Source organism: Notamacropus eugenii, chromosome 5 (assembly GCF_028372415.1).
Source record: "Notamacropus eugenii isolate mMacEug1 chromosome 5, mMacEug1.pri_v2, whole genome shotgun sequence".
Classification (NCBI taxonomy): Eukaryota; Metazoa; Chordata; class Mammalia; order Diprotodontia; family Macropodidae; genus Notamacropus; species Notamacropus eugenii.
In genome coordinates, this window is record NC_092876.1 from 158729126 (window position 1) to 158746546 (window position 17421).

Sequence of the window (17421 nt, forward strand, 5' to 3'; positions counted from 1 at the left end):
CACTACAAAGAGTGGTGTCGTAAATATTTTTTTACGTGAGACACTTTCCCATTTTTATGATCTTTTGGAGATACAGTCCTAGAAGCAATATTTCTGGGTCAAAGGGTATGCATATTTTTATTGCCCTTTGACCATAGGTCCAAATTGCTCTCCAGAATGGTTAGTTCAACTCACAGCTCCACCACCAATGAATTAGTGTTCAAACTCTCCCACATCTTCTTCAATATTCATCATCTTCCTGTTCTGTCATATGAGACAATCTGATAGGTGTGATGAGGTATCTCAGAGTAGTTTTGATTTGCATCTCTAATATATAGTGATTTAGAGCATTTTTTCATATGACTATAAATCTTTAATTTCTTCCTCTAAAAAGGAAGTTCCTCTGCCAAATTGTCCTTTCACCACTTATGAATTGGGGAATGACTTGTATTCCTGTACATTTAACACAGTTCACTAGATATTTTAGAAATTAGGGCTTTATCCCTGATGCTAGTTGCAAAAATTCTTTCCCAGTTTTCTGCTTCCCTTATAATCTTGGCTGCATTGGACTTCTTTGTGCAGAAACTTTTCAATTTAATGTAATCAGAATCATAAATTTTGCACTTCATAATGTTTTCTGTCTCTTCTTTAGTCAAAAATTCTTCCCTTCTCTGTAAATCTGGTAAATACACTATTCCTTGCTCCACCAATTTTTTTTTTATAGCCTCTGTCTTTATGCCTAGATCATGTACCTATTTCTATGTTGTTCTCTTGTAAAGTGTCAGGCATTGGTCTATGCCTAGTTTCTGCCACACTGTTATCCAGTTTTCTCAGCAATTTTTGTAGAACAGAGAGGTCTTATCCCAGAACCTGGGTCCATGAGTTTATCAAACAGTAGATTGCTATACTCATTGACAACTGTGTCTTGCCTACCTAGTCTATTCCACTGGTGTACTCTTCTGTTTCTTAGTCAGTACCAGGTGGTTTTGATAACTGCTGCTTTATAAAACAATTTGAGATCTGGTAGAGCTAGGCCACCTTCCCCAGCATTTTTTTTCTTTAGTTCCCTTGATATTCTGGACAATCTTTTCTTCCAGATGAATTTTGGTATTATTTTTTCTAATGCTACAAAATAATTATCTGATAGTTTGGTATGGCATTGAATTAGTAAATTAATTTAGGTAGAATTGTCATATGTATTATATTGGCTCAGCCCACTCACGAGCAACTGATGTTTTTCCACTTACTCAGATCAGATTTTATTTGTATGAAAAGTGTCTTGTATTTGTGTTCATATAACCCATGGGTTTGTTTTGGCAGGTAGACTCCCACGTATTTTATAGTGTCTATCCTAATTTTAAATGGGATTTCTATTTCTGTCTCTTGCTGTCAGGTTTTGTTAGTAATATATAGAAATGCAGAAGATTTGTGTGGGTTTATTTGTAATCTGTAACTTTGCCAAAGTATCATTTCAAGTAGTTTTTTTTTTTTTACCGGATTATCTGTAAATCATCAAATCATCTGTAAAGAGTGGTAACTTAGCTTGTTCTTTGCCTATTCTAATTCCCTCAATTTCTTTTTCTTCTCTTATTGCTACAAGTAACATTTCTAGTACTGTACTGAATAATAGTGGTGATAATAGTTGCCCTTGTTTCTCTCCTGACCTTATTGGAAATGCATCTAGCTTATCACCATTGCATATAATGCTTGCTGAAGGTTTTATGTAGATATTACTTATTATTTTATGAAAAGTTCAATTCTTTCCTATGTTCTCCAGTTTTTTCAATATGAATGGGTATTGTATTTTGTCAAAAGCTTTTCCTGCATCTTTTGAGATAATCATGTGATTTCTGTTACTGTGGTTGTTGACATGATGAGTACTGTTAACACTTTTCCTAATATTGAACCATCCCTGCATTCCTGGTATAAATCCTATCTGATCATAATGTATTATTCTCATGATCAGTTGCTGTTTTGTTTTTCCTAAAATCTTATTTCAAATTTTTGCATCTATATTCATTACAGAAATAAATAATATTTGAATCATAAAGAGAATTTGGGAGGACTCCTTGTTGACCAAATTTTCAGAATAGTCTATATAGTATTGGAATTAACTGTTCTTTAAATGTTTGATAGAATTCACTTGTGAATCCATCTGGCCCTGGAGATTTTTTCCTAGAGAGTTCTTTGATGGTTTCTTCAATTTCTTTTTCTGAGATGAGATTATTGAAGTATTCAGGTTTGTAAAATGAACTCCTAGTTTTATTTATTAGCTCAATTGTCTTTTTAAATTCAATTTTATTAATCCTTCCTTTGGTTTTCAGTAATTCTAATTTGGTATTTACTTGGGGATTTTCAATTTGTTCTTTTTTGGGTTTTTTCAGCTGCATGCCGATTTATTCATTTCCTCTTTCTCTATTTTATTCATGTAGACACTCAAAGACATAAAACTTCCCCTAAGAATTGCTTTTGGAGTATCTCATAAAATTTGATAGGTTGTCTCATTATTGTCATTCTCTTGAATGAAGTTGTTGATTGTTTCTGTAATTTGTTGTTTAACCCACTTCTTCTTTAGGATTAGATTGCTTAGTTTCCAATTAGTTTTTGGTTTATGCTTCCATGGCCTTTGATGACATATAAGTTTTATTGTATTATGATCTGATTATAATTCATTGACTATATCTGCCTTTCTGCAGATGATTGTGAGGTTTTAAGGGCCTAGTACATGGTCAAGTTTTGTATGTGTGCCATATGCCACTGAGAAAAAGATGCTTTCCTTTCTATCCCCATTCAATTTTCTAAGCAGATCTACCGTATCTGCCTTATCTAAAGTTCTATTCACGTCCTTAACTTCTTTCTTGTTTATTTTGAGTTTAGATTCATCAAGTTCAGAGAGGAGAAGGTTGAAGTCCCTAACTAGTGTATTTTACTGTCTATTTGTTCCTGTAACTCCTTTAACTTCTCCTCTAAGTATTTGGATGCTATGCCACTTGGAGCATATATATTTAAGAATTAAATTGCTTTGTTGTCTATGGTACCTTTTAGAAGGATATGGTTTCCTTCGTTTTCTCTTTTGGTTAGAACTGTTTCTGCTTTTGCTTTTTCTGAGATTAGGATTGTTACCCCTACTTTATATATATCAACTGAAGCACAATAAACTCTGCTCCAACCTTTTACCTTTACCCTATGTGTATCTCCCCCTTTCAGATGTGTTTCTTGTAAACAACATATTGTGGGAAAATAGCTTTTAATCCATTGTGCTTTGCATCTCCATTTCATGGGAGAGTTCATCCCGTTCACTTTCACAGTTATGATTACTATTTGTGTCTTTCCCTCCATCCTATTCCCCCTTGTTTATGCTCTTACTTCTCCCTTCTTCCTTACCTGTCCCAGTAGAGTTTTCATTTTGGACCACCTCCTCCCTCAGTCTTCCCTTCCTTCTTTCAGCCCCCCTCCTTTTTAATCCACTTTTTCCTTATACTTCTTCCCTCACTTTTAGCTTCCCCTCCCTTTTCTTTCCTCTTTATCCCCCCATTGCCTGTAGAGCTAGTTGTATTTTTATTGTTAACGGAGTTTGTTGTATCCTCCTTTAATCAGTTTAGATGAGAGTACCTCTCAAACAATGCTTATCTCCTTCCCCTCTTGCCCTCTACTATAATAAGTTTTTGTGCCTCATCCTTGAATGGAATTTATTTTTTTTTGTCTCCTCCTTTTCATATCTCCCATTACAATCCCTTCACACCCTTAAATCACATTTCTTATTGTCACATCATTTAACTGATATCCACTTCCGCAGTCTATGTATATCATTTTTACATTTCATAATAAATATACAATTCTCAAGATTAACATGTATCATCTTCCCTTATAAGGATGTAAACAGTTTGCTCATATTGAGTACCAAGTTGTTTATTTTTTCCCTGTTTATTTTTTTATGCCTCTCTTGAGACCTGCATTTGAAGATCAAATTTTCTGTTGAGTTCTGGCCTTTTCATCAGGAAGGTCTGGCAATCCCTTATTTCATTGAGTGTTCATCTTCTTGCTTTAAATATTATGCTCAAATTTGCTGGGTAATTAATTCTTGGTTGTAGTCCCAGCTCCTTTGCCTTATGGAATATTGTATTCCAATTCCTTCAAACTTTTAATGTAGAATGTGGAAGGTCCCATGTGATCCTGACTGTAGCTACTCGATATTTAAATTATTTCTTTCCAGGTGCTTGCAGTATTTTCTCCTTTACTTGACAGTTCTGGAATTTTACAACTATATTCCTTGGTATTTTTAGTTTGGGGACCCTTTCAGGAGTGAACGGTGGATTCTTTGTATGAATATTTTGCCCTCTGGATCTAGAACCTCTGAGTAATTTTCCTTGATGATTTCTTGGATGATGTTTTCCAGGCTCTTTTTATCATCAGGACTTTCTTGTAGCCCAATAGTCCTTAGATTTTTTTCTCCTGGAATGCATTGTCCAGATAAGTTCTTTTTCCAATTATATATTTTACATTTTCTTCTCCCTTTTCCTTCTTTAGATTCTGTTTGACTGATTTTTGGTCTTTCATAAATTCATTAGCTTCTACTTCCCTGATTCTATTTTTTATCAAATTGTTTTCTTCACTTAACTTTTGCATCTTCTTTTCCATCTGTCCAATTGTTCCTTTAAGGAGTTGTTTTCACCAGTTAGATTTTGTATTTCCTTTTCCATTTTCCAATTTTCCTTTTTAAGGAGCTGTTTTCTTCAGTGAATTCTTTGTTCATATTTCCATATCATTGGTCAAGTTTTCTTCTATTTCTCTAATTTGGGTTTTAAAATCCTTCCAGAGCTCTTCCAAGAAGGCTCTTTGTTCTTCTGACCTGTTCATATTTCCTTCTGAAGTTTCAGATAGGAGTAGAGTTTCAATGTTGATCTCTTTGGTATTTATGTTTTGGTCCTTGTCCTCACGAAATGACTCTATGGTCTTTTCTTTTCTTTTCTGTTTTGCTTTTGGCTCATGACAGTAACCCTTTTCCTTGCTTTTAAGGTAGATTTCTGCATCTGTGGCACAGAGAGCTCTGTCCCACAATTCTTGTGCCTAAAACTTGAAGCTTTGTGTGTTGTGGCTTCTGGTTCTTTGAGATAGAAATTAAATGCTGCATCTTAACTGATGCTGAGCTGGCTGGTATTTGAAAGCAATGGACACTTAGATATTTTTGGATTTCCCTGAAGATATCCAGGAGGTAGCTCTTTTAGAGTGCGTGAGGGGTGGTCTGGATGCTGGAGGCTCTTCGGCTGAGCTGGAGCATAGGTTAGTTCAGTTTTCTGTGCTAGTGTCTTCCTGATTCCACTGGGGTGCTGAGGCATGCCTGCAGTCCTGGTGTTGGCAGTTACTGGCTTCACCACCCTGGGGTTCAGGATCTTCATATGGTTCGTTGAGGTGGGACTGCTGGCACAACTCTGATCCTTCAGGGTTTGCCTTTGGTCACAGCATTAGCAACCCTCCTTAGTGATCTTTCTAGCCTCCTATGCTGATAATCTGTTTACCCTTTCTGCTGCTCCACCTGTTACAGAGTTTTTTTCTGGGAAAATTATCTCTGGACTGTTCGAAGTCAACAAAGGGAGGGACATAGCAGTTACTGGTCACTCCGCCATCTTGGTTCCTAGAACCAGAAATCGAAAGGCTTCATTTCTAAAATATATGGGGAACTGAGTCAAATTTACATGAACACAAGTCATTCACAAATTGATGAATCGTCAAAGGATATTAGCAGGCAGTTTTCAGAGGTAGAAACTAAAGCTAACTATAGTCATGTGAAAAAATTCTCTAAATCACTATATATATTAGAGAGATGAAAATCAAAGGAACTCTGAGGTACCACATCCCACCTATCAATATATGCTGACTTTGAATTCACTGGTTATTTACTCTTCAATCTGGGGAAAATTTCTTAAGGAGCCATATTGGCAAATTGCTAAGGGGGTTTCAAAATACGTTTTTTGCATTTCCAATCATCATGGCAGTCTTCAATACCTCCTTCTTTAACTTTATTATACAGTCCTTTAGCAAATACAAGGTCTATCGTCACTATGCCACACAGGATCAGTAGGATACTGCTTATTGCCTTCTTCTGCAGTAAAAGGTAGCAGGTTGGTCATATTGTTACTTTCTTTTATATTTTGCTCTATAAAGGCTTGCTGCACAAAAGGAATCTGATAGCTATAAATTTCAAACAATTCACGCCAACTACAGATACTCCTCTGATGCCTTCATCACTGATCCTCACCATCCAAAATATTAATGATTCTCCCATCATTTGGGTGAACCGACTCAAAATATCTGCAACCTCATGCTAGGTAAAATCCTCAATTATCTCCCCAAGCACTGTGTTCTCATGTTTTTGCCTTAGTGTGGAGCAAGTTTCTGCCTCAGAAGTCTACCCCTGTAAAACTGTTCCATTTTCTGATTTTGACTATTACATTTCCTACCTATGCACTCTCCTGGAAGCCATAATTATGGCAACTAGTCTGGGTTTGTACAAAGGTTGTATGCACACTTCTTTTGCCAGCCTTCTGCTTCTTCTTAGCTGGATGGAGAGAATTTTCTTCCACATGAAATTTGTCAGCTTGCTCTTTTAAAGGAGAGCCTGAAATCTGAGAATTCCTATGAAAACATGCTAACTCTTTTTCCATCTGAATTTTTTCCTCCACCAGCTCCTCTCTGTTTTTACAGGTAATATGGTAACCTGTTAATAAAATCCAGTCTCTCCTACACACTCCTGCCAGTTCCTTCCCTGGTCTTATTGATATTACTTGTAAACACCTTTATAAGTCTCTAGATTCCCCCTCCTATAACCGCAGTTGTTAGTTCTCACAGAGTCCTGCATGTTTAGCTCATTCCCTTGCCAGGGAGGAGTACAGTAAATTCTCCAATCATTTGATATCTGTTTCTTCCTCTAAATCCGTTATGCCTCCAAATAGAGAGGTTCTACACTCTGGTCCTTTTCATGAAGCCAAATATATCACCCTGGCAATACTCACAGCCCCAGAGGGAGACTATGAAAATAATTCTGAAACACAAAATATAACAGACCTTCAAAACAGAAGGCAGAATAAAAACATTAATTCAGACATCAGAACAATAAATTCTAACACCAACAAGACAAATCTGTCATGGTAACCAAGAAGTCAATACACAGTGTTAACTGGTATAGACAAAGGCATTTTAAGTCTCCCCCACCCATTCACGCTGGGGCCTTCCTCCCCCCCAAAAGGACTAGCTTGTCCTGTTTGCCTAGGGCTTTGCCAGCTCTGTCTAGCATGACTAACTTCCTCTCAGTTCTGCTCCACCATTCTTGTTCCATTTGTTAGGTAAGCTCCTCCCACCATATGTGACTTAGGCTTCCATATGATTCTTGCAAGTCACATGGGCCATTTTATGAGTGGGAAAGATCTTCCCATTTAAATTACCATTATAATGCTTCATACAGGTGATAAAAACTATATATTTTTTAACATATAAATTGTGGAAGCATTGAACTATATATGCCAGATGACTGTATGAAAGAAACAATTGTAATTGTGAAAAACATACCTCTTACTGAATTTATGTTTTCATCATTTAGGCAAGTTCCTCTCCAAGATTTTGGGAATGGAAGTTCTCTGTACCAAACAACACTACCTTGAAAACAAGTACTAAAATCCAAACAGATCAAATCATGATCTGTGGACTATGAACATCAAGGGCTCAGAGGAACTTGAAGAGCGAATTACCAAAATCATGGCAGTCTCAATTTTGAGGAAGCAAGAGCTATGGCTTTCATCACAGAGAGGATGATGAATTTCTAAGAAAGCCCATGGGATATAGGCTATTTAAGCACAAACTCAAGTACCTTGCACCATACTGCTCTGAGTCAATGGAAAAGACATGAAGATATTTTGTGAACGGACTAAAGAGCCTCACTTCCACTTTTGACTTCCCCTTTTTCTCTCCTTTCTCCCTTCCTTTTCTATCTCTCTGATTTTTCTCCCTTTGACTTTACTCCCTTTCTTTCCTTTCTTCATCCTCATTTCACCCATTTTATTTCCTTCCTACACCCTACAATTATAGCCCTAAAGATCATGAAACATATTCCTATGTCTCCTAATATTTCTAGCATAAAACTTTTTGACTGTTCAGAATTTCATATCTTTTCCCCTAAATTATTATAACCGTCTCCTAATCATTACTTCTGGCTCTAGTCGATCCTCTTTGCTATCTGTCCTTCACAGTGCTTTCTGATTAATCTTCCTTATATGCTTTTCTGATGACATTGCTCTATTCAAAAACCATTCAGGAATCTCGATGGCCTATTGAATAAACTCCTACTGGTATTCAAAATATTCCAGAAATCTTTAGTAGCAGGAATATTAGGAGGTCTCATGGAGGAAGTAGCCTTTAAAGAATCATTAAAGAATGAGTTTAAACGAAGAAGAAAAAGAGGAAGAGGAAGAACATTTCAAGGCCATACAATGAGGTAAAATAAATCCACATAAACCATAAACATTTCTACCAACAAATTTCAGGAAGAAGAGATAGAGAAATTCCATTTAAAGTAACTGCAGTTGGTAGGTTTGTCTCCCTATCAAGACAAGCGTAGAAACTATCTGATTAAAATGGCAAAACATATTTCACATAAATAAAAACAGATGTAAAAACTGGAGAAATATTAATTGCTCATAGGTACACAGCATATATATATATACATATATATGTATATATATGCATATATATATATTTATGTATATATATATATATATATATATATATATATATATATATATATATATATATATATATATAACTAAAATGTTAACTTCACCAATTTCCTTATTCATTGGCACACCAATAAAATTACAACAACAAATTGATCTAGAAAAAGTAGTGAAATTCATCTGAAAGAACAGAAGGTCAAGAATCTAAGGGAATCAATAAAAATAAATGTGAAGTAAGGTGGCCAAGCCATACCAAATCTCAAACTCTGTTACAAAGAGGTAATAAACAAAACAAAGTGGTACAAGCTAAGACATAAAGTGGTGAATCAGCAGCACAGACAAGGTACAGGATACACAACAGTAAATGACTATAGTAATAAATTGTTTGACAAAACCAAAGATTCCAACTTCTGGCGTAAGAAAGAACTCTCTTTAACAGAAACTGCTGGGAAAATACTATGGCAGAATACTATTCTGTTATAAGAAAGTATGAATGGAATGTTTTTAGAAAAACTTGAGAAGATTTACCAAAACTGATGCAATAAAGTGGTCAGTACATCAATATACATAGTAACAGGTATAATTTGCAATGATCAATTGTGAATGACATAGATAATGCTCAGCAATGTAATGATCCAACTTAATTCAGGAGCATTTATGAAGAAAAAAATGCTATCTACTTCCAGAGAAAGAACTGATGGAGTCTGAATGAAGAGGAAAGTATACTTTTTAAAACTTCTTTATTATTCTTTTGAGGCTTTTGTTGATTTGCATTTTCTTTTGAAACATGACTAATATGGTGACGTTTTGCAAAACTACACTTGTATAAACTATATCATATAGATATGTGTGTGAATGTGTGCATACCCTTGTGATAATTATTCATCCCCTCCCATAAAACATCCACAACTTTGTCCGCAGAAGCTTTCTGCCAGATCTCTTGCATATGTACCAGTAAAGCTTTTTAGAAAGCTTACAGTTATTTATCAGTTTTGCTGCATTATTGGTCATTGTTTTCAAATCCTTAACTCTCAGTGATAACATTTTTTAATTTTTCTTCTCCTATATAGTTCAATGTTTGCTACATGGTAGGAGCTCCCATCATAGCTTGTTGGGATTGGAAGCTCAAATCCGTGTGGATGGTCTTGGGCGGGTAAAAGTGGGACTTCTAAATCTTAGAGTCTTACGAGGCCCTCCATGAACAGCGGGGGTTCGAGAAGGTCAGACTGAGCTAGCTTGGCTAGCTCGGGTATTTCCGCCTCTCCCCGGGAGATACGTGATGGGTGGAGTCTCCCTGCCCTCGAGATTGTCCCGGATTGGAGCACACCTAGTTACGTAACAGCACGGTATTGAGATGCAAACTGTGCGGCTGAAGATTAAGTAGGATTGAGGAAGCCAGAAAGCTCTCTCTTAGCACGTGTGGAGCCAAGAGGACAGTAGGCTCCGCTCCTCTTCTTTCCTCTCTCCCCTCCCCCTCTCTCCCCGCTTGTACCTCTACTTCCAATCCCTTAAGCTTAGCCTCCTTAGGAAATCTCCTCCTCTTCCTCCTAAGGAAGAACGGCCCTGCACTTGTAACTAGATCCTGTAATAAAGCTCAACCCCTGTTCGACTCTGGAACGTCCTTTCTCTCATACATTTATCTGGTTTGGCCAACCGAAGACCTGGGACAGGTAAGAAAGACTCGGGTAGCCCAATGCAGTCCTCTAGGCCTGGCAATAGCTTTAATAACCTGTTGGATAACTTTCAACTTAAATTATTTGATTACTGGTTTTTCCATATTCCAAATTACACAGCATTTCCAGGACAATAGCACTATATAAAAAGGCAACATTATTTCAGACGTTATCTTTGCGTAATTAAAAATTGTTTAATTCCCCAAAGTCAAACCACACTACTCTGTGATTATTGAATACTGGCATCAACTCACTTTCTCTTTGTAGAATCTGCTCACAAAGTATGTACTGATGGGTCAGCTCTGTGATTTATTATATTAAAGAGTAATTCCAAATATGACATGTGGTCATGCTCATTTGTTTGCCTTTTCTTGTACTTGTAAATTAAGCCAACACTGTCAGTGCTGGGTACATAATATTAACTTAATGAATGCTTGTTCATTGCTTACTTAATTAATCTCTGATTCAAGTATTCTATTCAATTCAATAAATATGTATGAGATTAATGTATAGTATTTTGGTATGGGGCAAAGTAGAAAAAGACTGAAATTATACAAGTCCTGTTTTCAATGAAAAGACAGACTAATAAGATATATTCTGTTCTTGAATGAGTGATTCTCATTCCCATGCCAGTCTGGCCTCCTCTGGATAGTAAAAGAGCTCAGAAAATCAAGATAGTTAGTAAATTCATTAATCATTTCATTTGCACTATGCCATGTTTGTATATGTCTGCACAGTGTGTGTACATATATACATACACACATTATACATACATACATATATATGATTGATTTTTAAGATCCTTTTTGAGCTCTTATGAGAAGGCTTTTTGCTTTGGAGATCAATTCATATCACCCTTTGAGGTTTGAAGGTAGGCATTTTAACATTGTTTTCCTATTCTGAGTTTGTGTTTTGATCTTACCTGTTGCCATAGCAGCTTGCTATGGTCAGGGCTCTTTTATGTTTCTTGCTCATTTCTCGTTTTTTAAACCTTATTTGTGACTTTTAAAATGAATTTCTGGGAATACAGGGTACATGCCCCAAGCTTCTTGTCCTGTGAGTCATTGACCTTCTTTGCCAGAGTCTTAGGTGCTGGCAGATTTCCCACTGTGCTGAGGTGGCCTATCTTAGATACACCTGTTTTTGCCTGGTTTCTAGACTATAAATTTGTCTTCTGTCCTGCGACAGGAGGCCTCACAATTGTTCTGCTGTGCCAGTGTCTTGCTAAGCCAGAAACATAGGATGTTTGATGGCATGACCTACAAAGTTGGTCCTTCTTTTACTTAGTATTATCAGAGACACCCTTCAAACAGAAACAAGAAAATAATATGAATAGATAAATGAATAGATTATTAAATTATAATTTCTTTGGAGTTATAAAAATTACACATATAAAATTCTTAATGTAGCCTCAGAAATTAAAGATGATTGCTTAAAAACATAATCGAAGACTTTGGATTGCTAAAAACATATTAGCAGACATTGGATTTAGTTTGGTACCCACCTATGAATTTTTCAATAGGTTTTCAAAAGGAAATATCATTATATCCCAATTTCCCAAATTATATTTTCGGATAATTTATTTTTAAAAGTTTCAACTTATTTTATTCTGACTTAAGGAAAAGTTAAAACATTTCCATAACATAGTAGAATAGATGATTCGACCTGAAGCTTCAAATCTATTGTGTACAACTATTCCTTTTAAACATATAAACAAGTTATCATGTAAGTTTCCTTTTTCCCTTCTTTCTTTCCTCTCCCCCACTTAGAGATGGCTATCACTAGAAACAAATATGTATAATTATATAAGACCATTCTAAATATAATTCTATTCCTCAAATCTTTCTCTCAATGCAGATAGTATCTTCATATATTCTTTGAAGTTAATTTCAGTATTTATAATATTAAAAATGACTTAGTCACTCAAAGTTGTTAAAACAATATTTGCTACTGTAGACAAGGCTGGTTTTGTTTATTTTGCCCTTTATTAGTTTGTTCATGCCTATCCATGTTTTTCTAAGATCATTGAGCTCATCATTTCTTGTAGCACAGTAGTATTCCATGACAGTCATATATCACAACTTAATCAACTTTTTCCCAGTTGATGACTGTTCCAGAAAATTCTGTTTTTTTTTTCCCCAAGGAGATTTAAAAGAAATGTTTTAAAATGCATGAATTGTTTCATTTGATCATAATCATCTTGAAAAGCAAAACTAGTAGTGATATTGTTGAGTCAAAGAATACAAGGTGATTAGTAACTATTCAGGCATAATTCTAGATTACTCTCCCAAGTGGTTAGATCAGTGCATAGTTCTACCAAGAGTGAATCAGTGTCCTGATATTTCCACATGCCTTTTACCATTTGTTGCTTTTCCTTTCAATCATTTTCCCCAATCTCATAAGTTCAAAGTGTCACAAGATTGTTTTAATTTATATTTCTCTAATCATGAATGCCTTACAGCATTTTGTATGTGCTAATAAATGGTTTGATGTCTTCATTGAAAAACTGCCTATTCATATCTTCTGACCATTTATCAATTGGGGAATGACTTATATTCTTATAGATTTTTCAGTGTTTTAAAATAGATTTGAGATACGAGACTTTAATCTGAGAACCTGTTTATAAAATCTTCTTCCATTTTTTTTGTTTTCTTTCTTATCTTGGCTACATCTCTTATATTAGTTCAAAGCCTTTTCCATTTAAAGTCATCAAAACTACCCCCTTTGTATCTCACATTGCTGACTCTTGTTTCCTTTCATAAATTGTTTGAATATCCGTAAGACTGATAGGTAATATATTTCTATATAACTCTAGACTACAAGGATGAAGAAGCAACAGAGAAAACATCTATTGTTCACTACCTGAATGAGATGACAAAAGGAAATCTTAAAATAATGCGACAGCCAAACATAAAAATCTTCCATGTTAAAGAGAAAATGTTGCAAGGAAAAGGGGGAAAATACAATTTAAGCACTGTGGGGTTACTATTATGATTTCTTTTTTAAAATTTTATTTTGGGATGTCTCAATGGTGTGGAAATAATATGGTGGAGTAGAGGGACAGACCTGTAGAAACTCTCCTCCACAGCCAGTAAAACAACTATAAAAATGAAGGATAAAGGGGAGTAAAAGGGAGGGGAGCTAAAAGAAGGAGGGGAAGGCTGCAAGAAGAGATGGTGAAATGTGAAAACTATTGAGAAGGGGAAAGGAGACAGGAGAACTAAAAGCACAAATGGTTAGAAAGAGGATGGAGGGAAATACACAGACTGTAATCATAACCGTGAGTGTGAATGGAATGAACTCTCCCATAAAATGGAGATGGATAGCAGAATGGACTAAAAGCCATAATCCAACAATATGTTGTTTACAAGAAACACATTGGAAAAGGGGGGATACACACAGGCTAAAGGCCAAAGGTTGGAGCAAAATATATTGTTCTTAAGATGATGGAAGAAAATCAGGAGTAGCAATCCTAATCTCAGAAAAAGCAAAAACAGAAATAGATCTAATCAAAAGAGATAAGGTATCCTGCTAAAAGGCACCATAGAAAATGAAGCAATATTACTACTAAACCTGTGGGCTCCAAGCAGTGTAGCATCTAAATTCTTAGAGGAGAGGTTGGGAGAGTTGAAGGAAGAAATAGATATCATAATTATACTAGTGGGACTCCTCAACCTCCACCTCTCTGAACTTGATAAATCTAACCTCAACATAAACAAGACATAGGTTAAGGAGGTAAATAAAACTCTGGATAATGTACATATGATATATCACTGGAGAAAATGAATGGGAATAGAAAGGAATACACGTTTTTCTCAGCAATAAATGGTACATATACAAAAAATGACCATGTACTAGGACATAAAAATTTGCAATCCAGTGCAGAAAGGGAGAGATAATCAATGCATCCTTCTCAGATAATAATGCAATAAAAATTATATGTAATAAAATTTTCTTATAGAAAGATAAACCACAATTTAATTGGAAACTAAACAATCTAATCCTAAAGAAGGAGTGGGTTAAACAACAAATCACAGAAACAATCAACAACTTCATTTAAGAGAATGACAATAATGAAACAACCTACCAAATCTTATGGGATACTGCAAAAGCAGTTCTTCGGGGAAGTCTTATATCTCTGAATGCCTACATAAATAAAATAGAGAAAGACAAAACCAATGACATGGACATGCAGCTGAAAAAACTCGAAAAATAACAAATTGAAAATCCTCAAGTAAATACCAAATTAGAAGAACTGAAAACCAAAGAAGAGATTAATGAAATTGAAATTAAGAAAATTATTGAATTAACAAATAAAAACAATAGATGGTTTCATGAAAAAACTAATAAAATTGATAAAACTTTGGTCAATTTGATTAAAAAAGAAAATCAAATGATTAATAATAAAAGTGAAATAGATGAACTCACCTGCAATGAGGAGGAAATTAAAACATTAATAAGAAATTACTTTCCCAACTTTATCACCAAAAATTCGACAATCTAAATGAGATGGATGAGTATTTTAAAAAATACAAATTGCCCAGATTAACAGAAGAGTAAGTTGACTACTTAAACAGCCCCATCTCAGAAAAAGAAATGGAACAATTTATCAATGAACTCCTTAGGGAAAAAATCTCCCGAGCCAGATAGATTTACAAGTGAATTCTATCAAACATTTAAAGAACAGTTAATTCAAATACTATACAGACTACTTTTGAAAATTGAGGAAAGAGACCTTCCAAATTCTTTTTATGATAGAAATATGGTTTTAATAGCTAAACCAAGAAGAGACAAAAAAGAGAAAGAAAATTATAGACCAATTTCTCTAATGAATATAGATGCAAAAATTTTATATAAGATTTTAGCAAAACGAATACAGCATCTTATCACTGGAATAATACATTATAATCAGGTAGATTAATACCAGGAATACAGGGCTGGTTCAATATTAGGAAAAGTATTAGCATTATCGATCATATCAACAAAAAAACTGACAAAAACCACATGATTATCTCAATAGATGCAGAAAAACCTTTCGACAAAATACAACACCCATTCCTATTAAAAACACTGGAGAACATAGAAATAAAGGAAATTTTGCATAAAATAATAATCAGTACCTACCTAAAACCTTCAGCAAGCCTTATATGCAACAGAGATAAGCTAATTGCATTTCCAATAAGATCAGGGGTGAAACAAGGATGTCCATTATCACCACTATTAATCAGTATGGTACTAGAAATGTAAACTGTAGCAGCTCGACAAGATAAAGAAATTGAAGGAATGCCAATAGGCAAAGAAGAAACTAAATTATCACTGTTTGCAGATGATACGATAATATACTTAGAGAATCCCAGAGATTCAAGGAAAAGATCTACTTGATATAGTAAATAACTTTGGCAAAGTTGCAGATTACAAAATAAAATCACACAAATCTCCGCATTCCTATATATTAGCAACAAAGTCCAACCACAAGAGATAGAAAAAGAAATCCCATTTAAAGCTAGAGTAAGCACTATAAAATATTTGGGAGTTTTCCTGCCAAAACAAATCCAGGGACAATATGAATACAATTACAAGACATTTTTCACACAAATAAAGTCAGATCTGAGTAAGTGGAAAAACATCAGTTGTTCATGTATAGGCCGAGCCAATATAATAAAAATGACAATTCTACCTAAATTAATTTACTTATTTAGTGTCATGCCAATTAAACTATCAGGTAATTATTTTCTAGAGCTAGAAAAAATAATATGAAAATTCATCTGGAAGAACAAAAATTCCAGAATATCAAAAGAACTAATGGAAAGAAATGCTAGGAAAGGTGGCCTAGCTCTACCAGATTTCAAATTGTTTTATAAAGCAGCAATTATCAAAATCACTTGGTAGAGTCTAAGAAACAGAAGGGTAGACAAGTGGAATAAGCTAGGTACTTAAGACACGGTAGGCAATGAATATAGGAATCTCCTGTTTGATAAACCCAAGGACGCCAACTTGTGGGATAAGAACTCACCGTTCAACAAAAATTGCTGGGATAACTGGATAATAATGTGGCAGAAACTAGGCATAGACCCATGCCTGACACCATACACAAGAATAAAGTCCAAAATGGGTGCACAATCTAAGTATAAAGATTGATACCATGGACAAATTGGAGGAGCAAGGAATAGTGTATTTATCAGATTTGTAGAGAAGGGAATAATATTTTACTAAAGAAGAGATATAAAGCATTAGGAAATGCAAGTTTTTGCACAAACAAACCCAATGCAACCAAAATCCGGAGGGATGTAGTATATTGGGAAACAATTTTTATAGCTAATCTCAGGGAAAAAAGCCTCATTTCTTGAATATATAGAGAACTGAGTCAAATGTATAACAATACAATACATTCCCCAATTGATAAATAGTGAAAGGATATGAACAGGCAGTTTTCAGAGGAAGAAATTAAAGATACCTATAATCACATGAAAAAATGACCTAAATCACTTTTGATTAGAGAAATGCAAATCAAAACAACTTTGAGGTACCACATCACACCTATTAGAGAGGAAAACATGACAGAACAGAAAACTGATAAATGTTGGAGAGGACGTGGGAGAGTTGGAACACTAATTCATTGTTGGTGGAGCTGTGAGCTCATCCAACCATTCTGGAGAGTGGTTTGGAACTATGCCCAAGGGGCTACAAAAATGTGCATACCCTTTTACCCAAAAATAGCACTTTTAGGAGTGTATCCCCAAGAGATCATAAATATGGGAAAGAGTCCCATATGTACAAAAAAGAGCAGCATTCCTTTTCATTGCCCAAAACTGGAAATCAAGTGGATGCCCATCAATTGGGGAATGGCTGAATAAATTATGGTATATGAATGTAATGGAATACTATTGTGCCATAAGAAATGATGAATAAGAAGATTTCAGAGAGGCCTGGAAAGACTTATATAATCTGATGATGAGCAAAAGGAACAAAATCAGGAGAACTCTGTGCACAGCAACAACCACAGTGTGTGAGAGTTTTTTCTAGTAACTTGGATCTTCATAGCAACA